Source organism: Balaenoptera physalus (assembly GCF_965194825.1).
Source record: "Balaenoptera physalus genome assembly, chromosome: 6".
In the NCBI taxonomy this organism is placed as follows: Eukaryota; Metazoa; Chordata; class Mammalia; order Artiodactyla; family Balaenopteridae; genus Balaenoptera; species Balaenoptera physalus.
The window spans coordinates 70,945,704-70,960,258 of NC_138885.1; the positions used below are offsets into that span (position 1 = coordinate 70,945,704).

Genomic DNA, 14,555 nt, shown 5'->3' on the forward strand with positions numbered 1-14,555 from the left:
TAGGCATGCAGGCTTCAGTAGTTGTGGCACGCAGGCTCCGTAGTTGTGGCTCGCGGGCTCTAGAGCGCAGGCTCAGTAGTTGTGGTGCACGGGCTTAGTTGCTCCTTGGCATGTGGGATCTTCCCAGACCAGGGCTTGAACCCGTGTCCCCTGCATTGGCAGGCGGATTCTCAACCACTGCGCCACCAGTGAAGTCCCCACATTTACTTTTATGCCAACAGCAATGAATTCTCCTTGTGGTTCTCAAAATAATAAAATAATTCACTCAGGCAAACCTAGTTAAGAAGACAAATATTTCTCTGATTTGGAAGATTTTCTTTAATTTATGATTTAATCTGTATCATAGAATTATCCTAAGGGAGAAATTGTTTTTTCTATAGCAAACTAAAAAAGATTTAGAATTCTGGTGCTCTCCCAATCAATACTGACTGGTTCAGAAGGTAAAAAGAATTACTATATACAAGCTAAATAAACTGAAGTTTAAGAAAATAGCTGTTTCAAAAAACAAACTTCCAGATGAAAATACTTTATTCATACACAGTCAAGTAAACTCCTATAGGATGAGCCAACTTTTCAGCTATTAAAACTCTCCAGTGTTTGCAACAAGGCCATAATTTCATTGTTAATCATGATACATATTTAAACACCCAGTGTTTCACATTAGGAAGCTTTGCTACCAGAAAGCAGGGAACAGATATTTCACCTGTTATACTCTATGATACCAAAACCTGAGGGTCCTATATGTGCAAGATTTCATGTAGAGAAAAGCTGTAAGCAAGCTCTTTACTACAAATATTCATTATTATCCACTATATCCATCTGATTATCCAATCAGATCTTAGGGACTAAAAGAGTGGTTTGCAGCTATTTATGTCAGTACCAATCTTGTAAATAGCTGTTCTCCCCCAGTGAATAACAATTCATGCTGCTCGGTAGTAAAGAATGTTTATTTTATTTCTTTAACTGGTTATTTTACTACTTTGTCCCTCTTAGGGAAAAGACGGATATTAAAAATACATATAACCATGCAGATCAGTAATTCTTTAGCTTTTGTCTCCAAGTAAATATTTCTTGAGTACCTATTATAATCTCTGCTAACTGCTAGAAATACAAAGATGAAAAAGATTTGATCTCTGCTTTCATATTTATGTTCAGGAGAGAAACTAATCATTATATTTCAATCCAACAAAAATTTATTGAGTAGTATTATAGGGAATTTTTAATAAAATTTAGTGATATTAACTGAATTCTGGGCAGAAGGAATTGAATAAGCACAAAATCAGGAGTTGGGAAGATGCATTTTGTGTCCTGTAAATGGCAAGAAACCCAGTGAGACTTAAGTGTGAACAATGTATGGGCAATGTGTCAAGAAATGAGAGTCAAAAAGTATTTGAGACTCAATCCTGAAATGATTCAAATGCCATTCTGAAGAGTTTCGGTTTTATAAAACCGAACTTCTCTCTGGAAGCCACAGAGATCTGTGAGACTTACAGTGAGTGGCATGGTCACATCAGGTCTGCAAATAGAACTCTAGCAACAGGACTCCAGAGAGAGGGGAAGAATCAAGAATGGGGAGACACAAACCATCACTTCTAAAGGTTATGGACCAAGAGTATTTTGTAAGTAAAACGGATAGAATTTGACAACCAATTAGATATTGGACATGAGATTAAAGGAAGGAGTAGAATCAAGGATGATGGTTAGGTCTCTAGCCAGGTGGCTAAAAGAAGGGTGATACTATGGCGTAACGTAGAAAACTCCAGAGGAAGACTACAGTCAGGGCACCAGTGTAGGAAGGCACTGAGTTTGGTTTGGGATTTGTAGCATTTGAGAGGGAGCAGAAGATCCAAGTAGGAATGACCTGTGGAATCCTGGAGCTTCAGAAGTGAAATAAGCCTACTGACCTACATTCAGCACCAGAGTGAGAGTTGAACTCACATGCACTTAGGCGACTCCCAAGGGATAGAGTGGAGAACAGAAGAGAAAGCAGAAGATAGCTACCACCACTTCAAGACCAGGTAAAGGAAATGAGGCAGAGGAGGTACAACAGGGGAAGCTGAGGCAGGCGGTGAACCAGAGCAGTGCAGCAGGGAGTCAGGCAGCCAGGGGAGGAATTTGAGGGAGGAGGGGTGGTGGGCACTGTCAGCTGCTTCAGGGAGATTAAAAGGATGACTAGTAATATTCCATAGTTAGGGGATCAGTATTTATTGAAGCAAATGTTTTTGCTGTTGTTCAGTCAGATGGTCATCTAGGGAATACCTGGTCAGGCATCAGTAATAAAGCTGCCAGAGGAATAAAAGTCACTGGATTCGATAAGATTGTGAAGCTGAATAGCAAGAAAACGCGCCTGCAGCCGTGCATCCAGAATATTGGGCCAGCTATCTTATAACAATACAAAAATTGTCAGCAACCCTCTACAGTATATTTCCTTTTACTTTTTCTTTTCAAATTGTTTTGTTTTTCTTTTCTCTAGCACATTGTTTATAAAGTAGAAAGGAGAAGTTAGCAGTTTTACTTATTTGGAGATTAAAACCCACAAAGGTTAAACGACTTGCTCAGAGCCCCACAGTTAGTTAATGGCTATTCTGGGGAGGCTGGGAAAGCTCAAAAGTCACCAGCAATCATCCTGCCCCCTACCGATCCTTTCCATTTTAGCAGGCTTTTCACAAAGCCCTGGACTTTAATCCTGCCATGTTGCCTGGCTAAACTAAACTAAATTAAAACTACACTAAACTAAACTAAATGACTAAAACACAGATCTGTCCTGAGTTGAAGAATGTCAGGTAGGGACACCCTCTGTTAACCAGTTATCAGCAACCCAGCACATGTATATATGTATATATTTACATATATGAGTGAAATAGTAACAATACTTACCCTCACTATGTGCAATGCTCTCTGATGTTTTCATTTACAAAATACACTGTTCAAGACAAGATTTCATATCGCAACTCGTGGGTCGTGACCCACAGTTTGGGAAACGCTGCCTGAGAGCCATCCTTGCCTGATCTGAATCATAGCACACACATCTGATGGGCTGGCAGAACCTGCCTGCTCTGCCTCACAGTTGTTCTCTTAATCTGCCCTCTTCTCTCTAGCACTGTCCTGTCTCTAGCTTAGTGGCAGATATCTTCCAAACTGTTAACAATAGGTGCACCTTCTCTCTTCGCTCAGTAGTGGATCCAAAGCTCTTCTTCTCTCCTTAAGGCCACCACCAAGCTCACCTTAGTCACACTCAGTTGGTAACTGGCTCCTCAGTCACACATAAAGTATTTGCCAGAAGCTCCAGCCTCTAAAATCCTAACCTAGCCTCTATCCCAGAGGCGTCCTCCTTCTGTCTAGGGCCAACCCCTTCTCATCTACACCGGACCCTTTGCCCACCCACTCTTTCCAAAGCTTGTTTACTCAGCTCTCCCTTCTCCTTGGACTCAGTCCCCTTGGCTCACTTCTCCCTCTTTATAAAATATCCTTTCAATTCAACTTCCCTTTAGAGATGAACATCTTAAAAGGTGGTTTTACCCTGATGTGACCAGGCCACTCATTTCCGTTTATTCTTTGCCCCAGTTTTGTTGCGCTTTCTCCCCACCATTCACCGAAAGCTTGCACTGAGATTATGACCTCCCTGCCAAATCCCAAGGCATATTTTGAATTATTAGTCCTTCTTGATTTCGAAGCCATAATGGATACAGCTTTGAATCTTTCTGGCTTCCTTCTCTCACTATTGTCTTCCGGTCTGGTCTCTCAGACCATCCCTTCTCTGGCTCTCCTTTTTATTTTTGCATATTCTTCATTATCAGGATTCTTTACCTAATTCTCTTCTAGTCTTGGTCTACAAGCATTTTTTAAAAAAATGATCTTTTCCATTTCCATGGCATCGCCTACCACTTTTACCTTAAAATTCCTAAATCTCTCTTCATAGCTCTGTTCAGCTACTATAGAAATCTAGTTTTGATGGATTTAGCTTTTACATCCTACGGCTAATATTGCTTTTATCTAAGTTAGAAAGACAAGCAAAAAGTGACAAATGTTACTTGCTTTCCTATGAGAATCTCGCTGACATCTAGATGTCTCGCTGACATCTCGCTGGACTAGTCCCAGCAGCCCACAGCGGAAAGCCACCACTCTATAGCCACCTCTTATATACATGGTTTTTTCCCCCTTTCTCAGAGGTTCCTATCTTTTAGAATTTTCTCTTTGAATTGTCTGTTACCCACCAGCTCTGAAATAAGCTGCATGACTGGTACTGTCGTCCTTTTTCTTCATTTTATTCATAGGTAGGAACAGAAATACCCTGGTAGCCTTAAGTAATGAGACTTTGTAAAATATCAGTGTCTCTCTACCCCTCTTCCTCTCTTTTCCCTCTTCATGACCAGTCAATAAAGCGTGTCCCTACCTGACACTCTTCAACTCAGGACAGATCTGTGTTTTAGTCATTTAGTTTAGTTTAGTGTAGTTTTATTTATTTTATTTATTTATTTTTTAAACATCTTTAGTGGAGTATAATTGCTTTACAATGGTGTGTTAGTTTCTGCTTTATAACAAAGTGAATCAGTTATACACATACATATGTTCCCATATCCCTTCCCTCTTGCATCTCCCTCCCTCCCACCCTCCCTATCTCACCCCTCTAGGTGGTCACAAAGCACCAAGCTGATCTCCCTGTGCTATGTGTGTAGTTTTAATTTAGTTTAGTTTAGCCAGGTAATGTGGCAGGATTAAAGTCCAGGGCTTTGTGAAAAGCCTGCTAAAATGGAAAGGATCGGTAGGGGGCAGGATGATTGCTGGTGACTTTTGAGCTTTCCCAGCCTCCCCAGAATAGCCATTAACTAGCTGTGGGGCTCTGAGCAAGTCATTTAACCTTTGTGAGTTTTAATCTCCAAATATGTAAAACTGCTAACTTCTCCTTTCTACTTTATAAACAATGTGCTAGAGAAAAGAAAAACAAAACAATTTGAAAAGAAAAAGTAAAAGGAAATATACTGTAGAGGGTTGCTGACTATTTTTGTATTGTTATAAGACAGCCGGCCCAACAGCACAGCTGCTGTTTTGTGAGTTGCCTGAGGCCTTGCTAATGGATGGTTTGTCTCTACAGCAGTGTTTGTTGGAGCATGGTACACCTACCAAGCAGGTGGGCTTTCTTGCTATTCAGCTTCACAGTCTTATCAAATCCAGTGACTTTTATTCCTCTGGCAGCTTTATTACTCATGCCTGACCAGATATTCCCTAGATGACCATCTGACTGAACAACAGCAAAAACATTTGCTTCAATAAATACTGATCCCCTAAGTATGGAGTATTGTTAGTCATCCTTTTAATCTCCCTGAAGCAGCTGACAATGCCCACCATCCCTCCTTCCTGAAACTCCTCCCCTGGCTGCCTTGACTATGGGTTGTAGGCAAAAAAGTTTGAAACCTACCACTTCAATGTGGAAGGCTGAGCAGAAGGTGACATCTTAAATCAAGATCAAGAATACAGATACGGAGAAGTTTCAGGGCTTAACAATCAAGTATACCCTGAGATTCCTAATTCTCTCTTTGTTTCCTAATTCTCTCTTTGTTTCTCTAATGAGCTAATAGAAATCTAATTTGATGGCTTGAGCTTTTACATTCTATGACTAATGCACAATCAACTGTTTTGTCTAACTACTGGTCTAACTAGAATTCCTTTTTTAATTGTTTCAACCCATGGCACTTTATAAACTAATTCCTTGAGTTTTTTGGATCAGTTTTCTGCCTGGCTAAACTAAACTAAATTAAAACTACACTAAACTGAAACACAGAGATAATTATTAATAAAAAGAAGGCATTCATTCTGTGATTTAGAAAAATAATTCTGCTCTCATAATGATATTAGTTTGAATGATAAAATTTTGAGTTTTAAGTGTTAGCCCAGTTTTCAGTATCTCTGATATCTACACAGTTCAATCCCAGTTTATTTAGTCTTTTGACAAAGAGATTTTTTAAAGAAATTCTTTTGAAGCAGAAAATTGACTCAGTGTAGTTTTTTCACTCTGTTACACATATTAAACTTTGATTTGGATGATGGAAAGAGGTGGAAAGAAATGGAGAGGTGTGAGGGAAAAGGCCAATAAGTTTATAGATTTCAAACTACAAAGAGACAAGAGAATATTACCAATCTTTCATTGTCAGAGAAATGAAGAATCTTATTCATGCCCTTGAAAACGAAGAATGGAGTTGCCAGTGTATGCCAAGAGTGATTCTCCTCTGAAATGGAGGTGAGTGGTTCTAGATGAGACACGAGGGTGGTGTGACAGTGGCTGCAACACACACACACACATGTGTGCGCGCGCGCACACACACACACACACACACACACACACACAGCAGAGTCTAGAGTTAAACCAGCCTGGGTTCCAACCCCAGCTCACTCACTTACTAACTGTGATCTTGGGCAAATCATTTAACCTCAGTAATTTAGTAGCCTCATCTGATAGTATCTTGAGATGATAAAAATAGACTTCTCAAGGTTGTTATTAGGTGGGAATAAGACAATTCCTGTAAAGTGCTCACAGGGAAATGCAGTAAGTACTAGTTCATTATTATGATTGCATTTTTTTTCCTAGGGATGCCATAACAAAGTACCATGAACCAGGTGGCTCAGAACAACAGAAATGTATTATCTCACAGTTCTGGAGTCAGCAGCCTTACATCAAGGTGTTTGAAGGGCCATAATCACGCTGAAACCTGTTGGGGAAGGAAGCTTCTGGCAGCCCTGCCATCCATTGGCTTGTGGCACCATAACTCTTATTTTCAAATGGTGCTCTCCCTGTGTCTCTCCACATAGTCTTTCCTCTGAGCATGTCGGTCTCTCTATCCAAATTTCCCCTTTTAATAAGGACACCAGTCATATGGGATTAGGGCCCACCCCAAAGACCTCATTTTTAAACAATTACCTCTGTAAAGACTCTATATCCAAATAAGGTCACATCCTGAGGTCCTGGAGGTTAAGACTGCAACCTCTCTTTTTGAGGGGAACACAATTCAACCCGTAACAGTGATTCACTAAATTATCCTGTTAGAGATATTTTGCAAGAGATAAGTTAGTAAAGGACTTTAAAATTGTAGAATATCCTTCTCTAGTGATTCATTTTCTGTTTCTTTTTCTTTTTAAAAGAAGGAATACTTGATCTTTTTCATGTAATGACTTGTGTAGAAATTGAGTTTCCTGCTCTTAGCTGAGTCTGGAATGGCTGGGTGTGACTTCTCTGTCATCCTATGGTTTCCTGGTCTTGAGGAAAGGAGAACAGCCACAGGCCTATGTAGCCAGGCCTGCAGAAGAACACACCACAGAAAAAGAGCATATACCTCCACTCTAAATGGTTTGTTAATCACATAACAACCTCAGCTGCACTCGTCACAACTGGAAGAAAATGGCTCTTCAATGGAATTTAAATGAGTATAAATTACATACTTATTAATCAAAATGAATCCTTCTCAGCCAAGTACTTTTTTGTCTTGTTAAATGTTTTTAATGAGTAATATGGGCTTTTTGTTGTCCAGTTTTCTCTGCCATGACCCTGATTCTAAACCCACTTTCATCATGCAAAATGATACCCAAACATTAAACATTCATTTCTACTTCATATGCTTTACAAAATGACATATATTTTTGCCCCAAAACTGGACCGTACTATGAAGGTTTGATCTCCTAACACTGCAGTCATGGGTATACCTATCAAAGGCTTTAAATTAATTAACATAAGAAATAAAAACAGGAATATCTGAGGACTGAATGCAGGCCAGTAGTGAATCCAGCACCTTTATTTTTTATTCACGGCTGTATTGATCCACATTTACTCAAATGCATTAATGACCTCCTCTAACAGAACTCTCATTTTAATTATAGTTTGTCATTACCTCAGTTTTCTCAAGTAGTTAATAACCTGAAAACGCATAATTACACTGACTCCAGATACATTTCTTAAAAACTGCTATTTTCAGATTTGGCCCCAGGTGACGGACTGCAGTCATTGCTAATTGGCAGTAGTAATGGATCAATGCCACAAGGTGGCACTATAAGCAATAGGCTACTGGTGCTTATTTTATTTATTTATTTATTTATTTTAACATCTTTACTGGAGTATAATTGCTTTACAATGTTGTGTTAGTTTCTGCTGTATAACAAAGTGAATCAGCTATATGTGTATATATATCCCCATATCCTCCCACGCTCCCTATCCCACCCCTCTAGGTGGTCACAAAGCACCAAGCTGATCTCCCTGTGCTATGTGGCTGCTTCCCACTAGCTATCTATTTTACATTTGGTAGTGTATATATGTCAATGTTATTCCCTCACTTCATCCCAGCTTACCCTTCCCCCTCCCCATGTCCTCAAGTCCATTCTCTGTGTCTGCGTCTTTATTCCTGTCCTGCCATTGTGTTCATCAGAACCATTTTTTTTTTTAGATTCCATATATATGTGATAGCATACAGTATTTTTTTTCTCATTCTGACTTACTTCACTCTGTATGACAGACTCTAGGTCCACCCACCTCACTACAAATAATTCAATTTCGTTTCTTTTTATGGCTGAGTAATACTGCATTGTATATATGTGCCACATCTTCCTTATCCATTCATCTGTCGATGGACACTTAGGTTGCTTACATGTCCTGGCTATTGTAAATAGTGCCACAGTGAACATTGTGGTACATGACTCTTTTTGAATAACGGTTTTCTCAGGGTATATGCCCAGTAGTGGCATTGCTGGGTCATATGGTAGTTCTATTTTTAGTTTTTTAAGGAACCTCCATACCGTTCTCCATAGTGGCTGTATCAATTTACATTCCCACCAACAGTGTAAGAGGGTTCCCTTTTCTCCACACCCTCTCCAGCATTTATTGTTTGTAGATTTTTTGATGATGGCCATTCTGAGCAGTGTGAGGTGATACCTCATTATAGTTTTGACTTGCATTTCTCTAATGATTAGTGATGTTAAGCATCTTTTCATGTGTTTGTTGGCAATCTATATATCTTCCTTAGAGAAATATCAGTTTAGGTCTTCTGCCCATTTTTGGATTGGGCTGTTTATTTTTTTGATATTGAGCTGCATGAGCTGCTTTTATATTTTACAGGTTAATCCTTTGTCAGTTGCTTCATTTGCAAATCTTTTCTCCCATTCTGAGGGTTGTCTTTTTGTCTTGTTTATGGTTTCCTTTCTTGAGCAAAAGCTTTTAAGTTTCATTAGGTCCCATTTGTTTATTTTTGTTTTTATTTCCATTTCTCTAGGAGGTGGGTCAAAAAGGATCTTGCTGTGATTTATGTCATAGAGTGTTCTGCATGTATTTTCCTCTAAGAGTTTTATAGTCTCTAGCCTTACATTTAGGTATTTAACCAATTTTGAGTTTATTCTTGTATATGGTGTTAGGGAGCGATCTAATTTCATTCTTTTCCATGTAGCTGTCCAGTTTTCCCAGCACCATTTATTGAACAGGCTGTCTTTTCTCCATTATATATTCTTGCCTCCTTTATCAAAGATAAGGTGACCATATGTGTCTGGGTTTATCTCTGGGCTTTCTCTCCTGTGCCATTGATCTATATTTCTGGTTTTCTGCCAGTACCATACTGTCTTGATTACTGTAGCTTTGTAGTATAGTCTGGATTCAGGGAGTCTGATTCCTCCAACTCCATGTTTCTTTCTCAAGATTGCTTTGGCTATTCGGGGTCTTTTGTGTTTCCATACAAGTTGTGAAATTTTTTGCTCTACTTCTGTGAAAAATGCCATTGGTAGTTTGATAGGGATTGCACTGAATCTGTAGATTGCTTTGGGTAGTAGAGTCATTTTCACAATGTTGATTCTTCCAATCCAAGAACATAGTATATCTCTCCATCTGTTTGGATCATCTTTAATTTCTTTCATCAGTGTCTTATAGTTTTCTGGATACAGGTCTTTTGTCTCTTTAGGTAGGTTTATTCCTAGGTATTTTAATCTTTTTGTTGCAATGGTAAATAGGAGTGTTTCCTTAATTTCTCTTCCAGATTTTTCATCATTAGTGTATAGGAATGCAAGAGATTTCTGTGCATTAAGTTTGTATCCTGCTACTTTACCAAGTTCACGATTAGCTCTAGTAGTTTTCTGGTAGCATCTTTAGGGTTCTCTACGTATAGTATCATATCATCTGCAAACAGTGACAGTTTTACTTCTTCTTTTTCAATTTGGATGCCTTTTATTTCTTTTTATTCTCTGATTGCTGTGGCTAAAACTTCCAAAACTATGTTGAATAACAGTGGTGAGAGTGGGCAACCTTGTCTTGTTCCTGATCTTAGAGGAAATTGTTTCAGTGTTTCACCATTGAGAATGATGTTGGCTGTGGGTTTGTCATATATGGCCTTTATTATGTTGAGGTAGGTTCTCACTATGCCTACTTTCTGGAGAGTTTTTTATCATAAGTTGGTGTTGAATTTTGTTGAAAGCTTTTTCTGCATCTACTGAGATTATCATATGGTTTTTGTCCTTCAATTTGATAATATGGTGTATCACATTGAATGATTTGTGTATATTGAAGAATCCTTGCATTCCTGGGATAAACCCCACTTGATCATGGTGCATAATCCTTTTAATGTGCTCTTGGATTCTGTTTGCTAGCATTTTGTAGAGGATTTTTGCTTCTATGTTCATCAGTGATATTGGCCTGTAGTTTACTTTCTTTGTGACATCTTTGTCTGGTTTTGGGATCAGGGTGATGTTGGCCTCATGGAATGAGTTTGGGAGTGTTCCTCCCTCTGCTATATTTTGGAAGAGTTTGAGAACGATAGGTGTTAGCTCTTCTCTGAATGTTTGATAGAATTCGCTTGAGAAGCCATCTGGACCCAGGCTTTTGTTTTGGAAGATTTTTAATCACAGTTTCAATTTCAGTGCTTGTGATTGGTCTGTTTATATTTTCTATTTGTTCCTGGTTCAGTCTCAGAAGGTTGTGCTTTTCTAAGAATTTGTCCATGTCTTCCAGGTTGTCCATTTTATTGGCATATAGTTACTTGTAGTATTCCCTCATGATTCTTTGTATTTCTGCAGTGTCAGTTGTTACTTCTCCTTTTTCAGTTCTAATTCTGTTGATTTGACTCTCCTCACTTTTTTTTTCTTGAAGAGTCTGGCTAGTGGTTTATCAATTTTGTTTATCTTCTCAAAGAACCAGCTTTTAGTTTTATTGATCTTTGCTATCATTTCCTTCATTTCTTTTTCATCTATTTCTGATCTAATCTTTATGATTTCCTTCCTTCTGCTAACTTTGGGGTTTTTTTTGTTCTTCTTTCTCTAACTGCTTTAGGAGTAAGGTTAGGTTGTTTTTCTTCCTTCTTGAGGTAGGATTGTATTGCTATAAACTTCCCTCTTAGAACTGCTTTTGCTGCACCCCATAGGTTTTGGGTCATTGTGGTATCATTGTCATTTGTGTCTAGGTATTTTTTGATTTCCTCTTGGATTTCTTCACTGATCTTTTGGTTATTTGGTAGTGTATTGTTTAGCCTCCATGTGTTTGTATTTTTTACAGATTTTTTTCCTGTAATTGATATCTAGTCTCATAGGGTTGTGGTCAGAAAAGATACTTGATAAGATTTCAATATTCTTAAATTTACCAAGGCTTGATTTGTGACCCAAGATATGATCTATCCTGGAGAATGTTCCATGAGCACCTGAGAAGAAAGTGTATTCTGTGGTTTTTGGATGGAATATCGTAGAAATATTAATTAAGTGCATCTTGTTTAATGTATCATTTAGAGCTTGTGTTTCCTTATTTATTTTCATTTTGGATGATCTGTCCATTGGTGAAAGTGGGGTGTTACAGTCCCCTACTATGACTGTGTTCCTGTCGATTTCCCCTTTTATGGCTGTTAGCATTTGCCTTATGTATTGAGGTGTTCCTATGGGGTGCATAAATATTTACAATTGTTATACCTTCTTCTTGGATCGATCCTTTGATCATTATGTAGTGTCCTTCTTTGTCTCTTGTAATAGTCTTTATTTTAAAGTCTATTTTGTCTGATATGAGAATTGCTACTTCAGCTTTCTTTTGATTTCCATTTGCATGGAATATCTTTTTGCATCCCCCCACTTTCAGTCTGTATGTATCCCTAGGTCTGAAGTGGGTCTCTTGTACACAGCATACATATGGGTCTTGTTTTTGTATCCATTCAGCCAGTCCGTGTCTTTTGGTTGGCGCACTTAATCCATTTACATTTAAGGTAGTTACCGATATGTATGTTCCTATTACCATTTTCATAATTGTTTTGGGTTTGTTATTGTAGGTCTTTTCCTTCCCTTGTGTTTCCTGCCTAAAGAAGTTCCTTTAGCATTTGTTGTAAAGCTGGTTTGGTGGTGCTGAATTCTCTTAGCTTTTGCTTGTCTGTAAAGATTTTAATTTCTCTGTTGAATCTGAATGAGATCCTTGCTGGGTAGAGCAATCTTGGTTGTAAGTTTTTCTCTTGCATCATTTTCAATATGCCCTGCCACTCCCTTCTGGCTTGCAGAACTTCTGCTTAAAGATCAGCTGTTAACCTTATGGGGATTCCCTTGTATGTTATTTGTTGCTTTTCCCTTGCTGCTTTTAATATTTTTTCTTTGTATTTAATTTTTGATAGTTTGATTAATATGTGTCTTGGCATTTTTCTCCTTGGATTTATCCTGTATGGGACTCTCTGCACTTCCTGGACTTGACTGACTATTTCCTTTCCCATATTAGGGAAGTTTTAAACTATAATCTCTTCGAATATTTTCTCGGAACTTTTCTTTTTCTCTTCTTCTTCTGGAACCCCTACAATTCAAATGTTGGTGCGTTTAATGTTGTCCCAGAGGTCTCTGAGACTGTCCTCAATTGTTTTCATTCTTTTTTCTTCATTCTGCTCTGCAGTAGTTATTTCCACTATTTTATCTTCCAGGTCACTTATCTGTTTTTCTGCCTCAGTTATTCTGCTATTGATTCCTTCTAGAGAATTTTTAATTTCATTTATTGTGTTGTTCATCATTGTTTGTTTCCTCTTTAGGTTTTCTAGGTCCCTGTTAAACGTTTCTTGTATTTTCTCCATTCTATTTCCAAGATTTTGGATCATCTTTACTATCATTGCTCTGAATTCTTTTTCAGGTAGACTGCCTATTTCCTCTTCATTTGTTTGCTCTGGTGGGTTTTTACCTTGCTCCTTCATCTGCTGCATATTCCTGTGTCTTCTCATTTTGTTTAACCTACTGTGTTTGGGGTCTCCTTTTCGCAGGCTGCAGGTTTGTAGTTCCCATTGTTTTTGGTGTCTGCTCCCAGTGGGTGAGGTTGGTTCAGTGGCTAGTGTAGGCTTCCTGGTGGAAGGGACTGGTGCCTGTGTTCTGGTTGATTAGGCTGGATCTTGTCTTTCTGGTGGGCAGGACTATGTCTGGTGATGTGTTTTGGGGTGTCTGTGAACTTAGTATGATTTTAGGCAGCCTCTCTGCTAATGGGTGTGGTTGTGTTCCTGTCTTGCTAGTTGTTTTTCATGGGGCATCCAGCACTGGAGCTTGCTGGCCATTGGGTGGAGCTGGGTCTTAGCTTTGAGACAGAGATCTCTCGGACAGCTCACGCCAATTGACATTATGTGGGGACAGGAGGTCTCTGGTGGCCCAATGTCCTGAATTCAGCTCTCCCACCTCATAGGCTCAGGCCTGACACCAGGCCAGAGCACCAAGATCCTGTCAGCCACACAGCTCAGAAGAAAAGCGAGGAAAAATAGAAAGAAAAAAAATTTTTTTAATAATAATAAAGAAAAGAAAAAAAAATCATTAAAATAGAAAAATTTTTTAAAAATTAATAAAAAAAAGAAGAGAGCAACCAAACCAATAAACAAATCCACCAATGATAACAAGCGCTAAACACTAAACTAAGATAAACATAAAAATCAGAAACAAATCAGTCGCAGACAGCAAACCCTAAGTCTACAGTTGCTCCCAAAGTCCACCACCACAATTTTGGGATGACTTTTTGTCTATTCAGTTATTCCACAGATGCAGGGTACATCAAGTTGATTATGGGGATTTAATCCGCTGCTCCTGAGGCTGCTGGGAGAGATTTCCCTTTCTCTTCTTTGTTCGCACAGCTCCTGGGGTTCAGCTTTGGTTTTGGCCCCACCTCTGCATGTAGGTCGCCCTCAGGCATCTGTTCCCACCCAGACAGGATGGGGATAAAGCAGCGGCTGATTAGGGGGCTCTTGCTCATTCAGCACGGGGAGAGGGAGGGGTAAGGTAGTTACAATTGGAATGTGGAGTGAGCCTGCGGTGGCAGAGGCCAGCATGACATTGCAACAGCCTGGGGTGCACCATGTGTTCTCCCAGGGAAGTTGTCCCTGGATCACAGGACCCCGGCAGTGGCGGGGTGCAAAGGCTTCTTGGGGGAGAGGGGGTGTGGATAGTGACCTGTGCTTGCACACAGGATTCTCAGTGGCTGCAGCAGCGTTAGCATTTCATGTCCATCTCTGGGGTCTGAGCTGATAGCCACAGCTTGTGCCCATCTCTGAAGCTCGTTTAGGTGATGTTCTGAATCCCCTCTCCTCATGCACCCTGAAAAATGGTCTTTTGCCTCTTAG

At 39.3% G+C, this 14,555-nt stretch overlaps 1 protein-coding gene across 1 annotated transcript in view; it reads right to left on the bottom strand.

Moving 5' to 3' along the window:
- Positions 1–14,555, bottom strand: part of PDE11A (phosphodiesterase 11A) — a 430,340-nt gene that overhangs the window by 318,111 nt on the left and 97,674 nt on the right. The gene's annotated exons all lie outside the window — the stretch shown is intronic.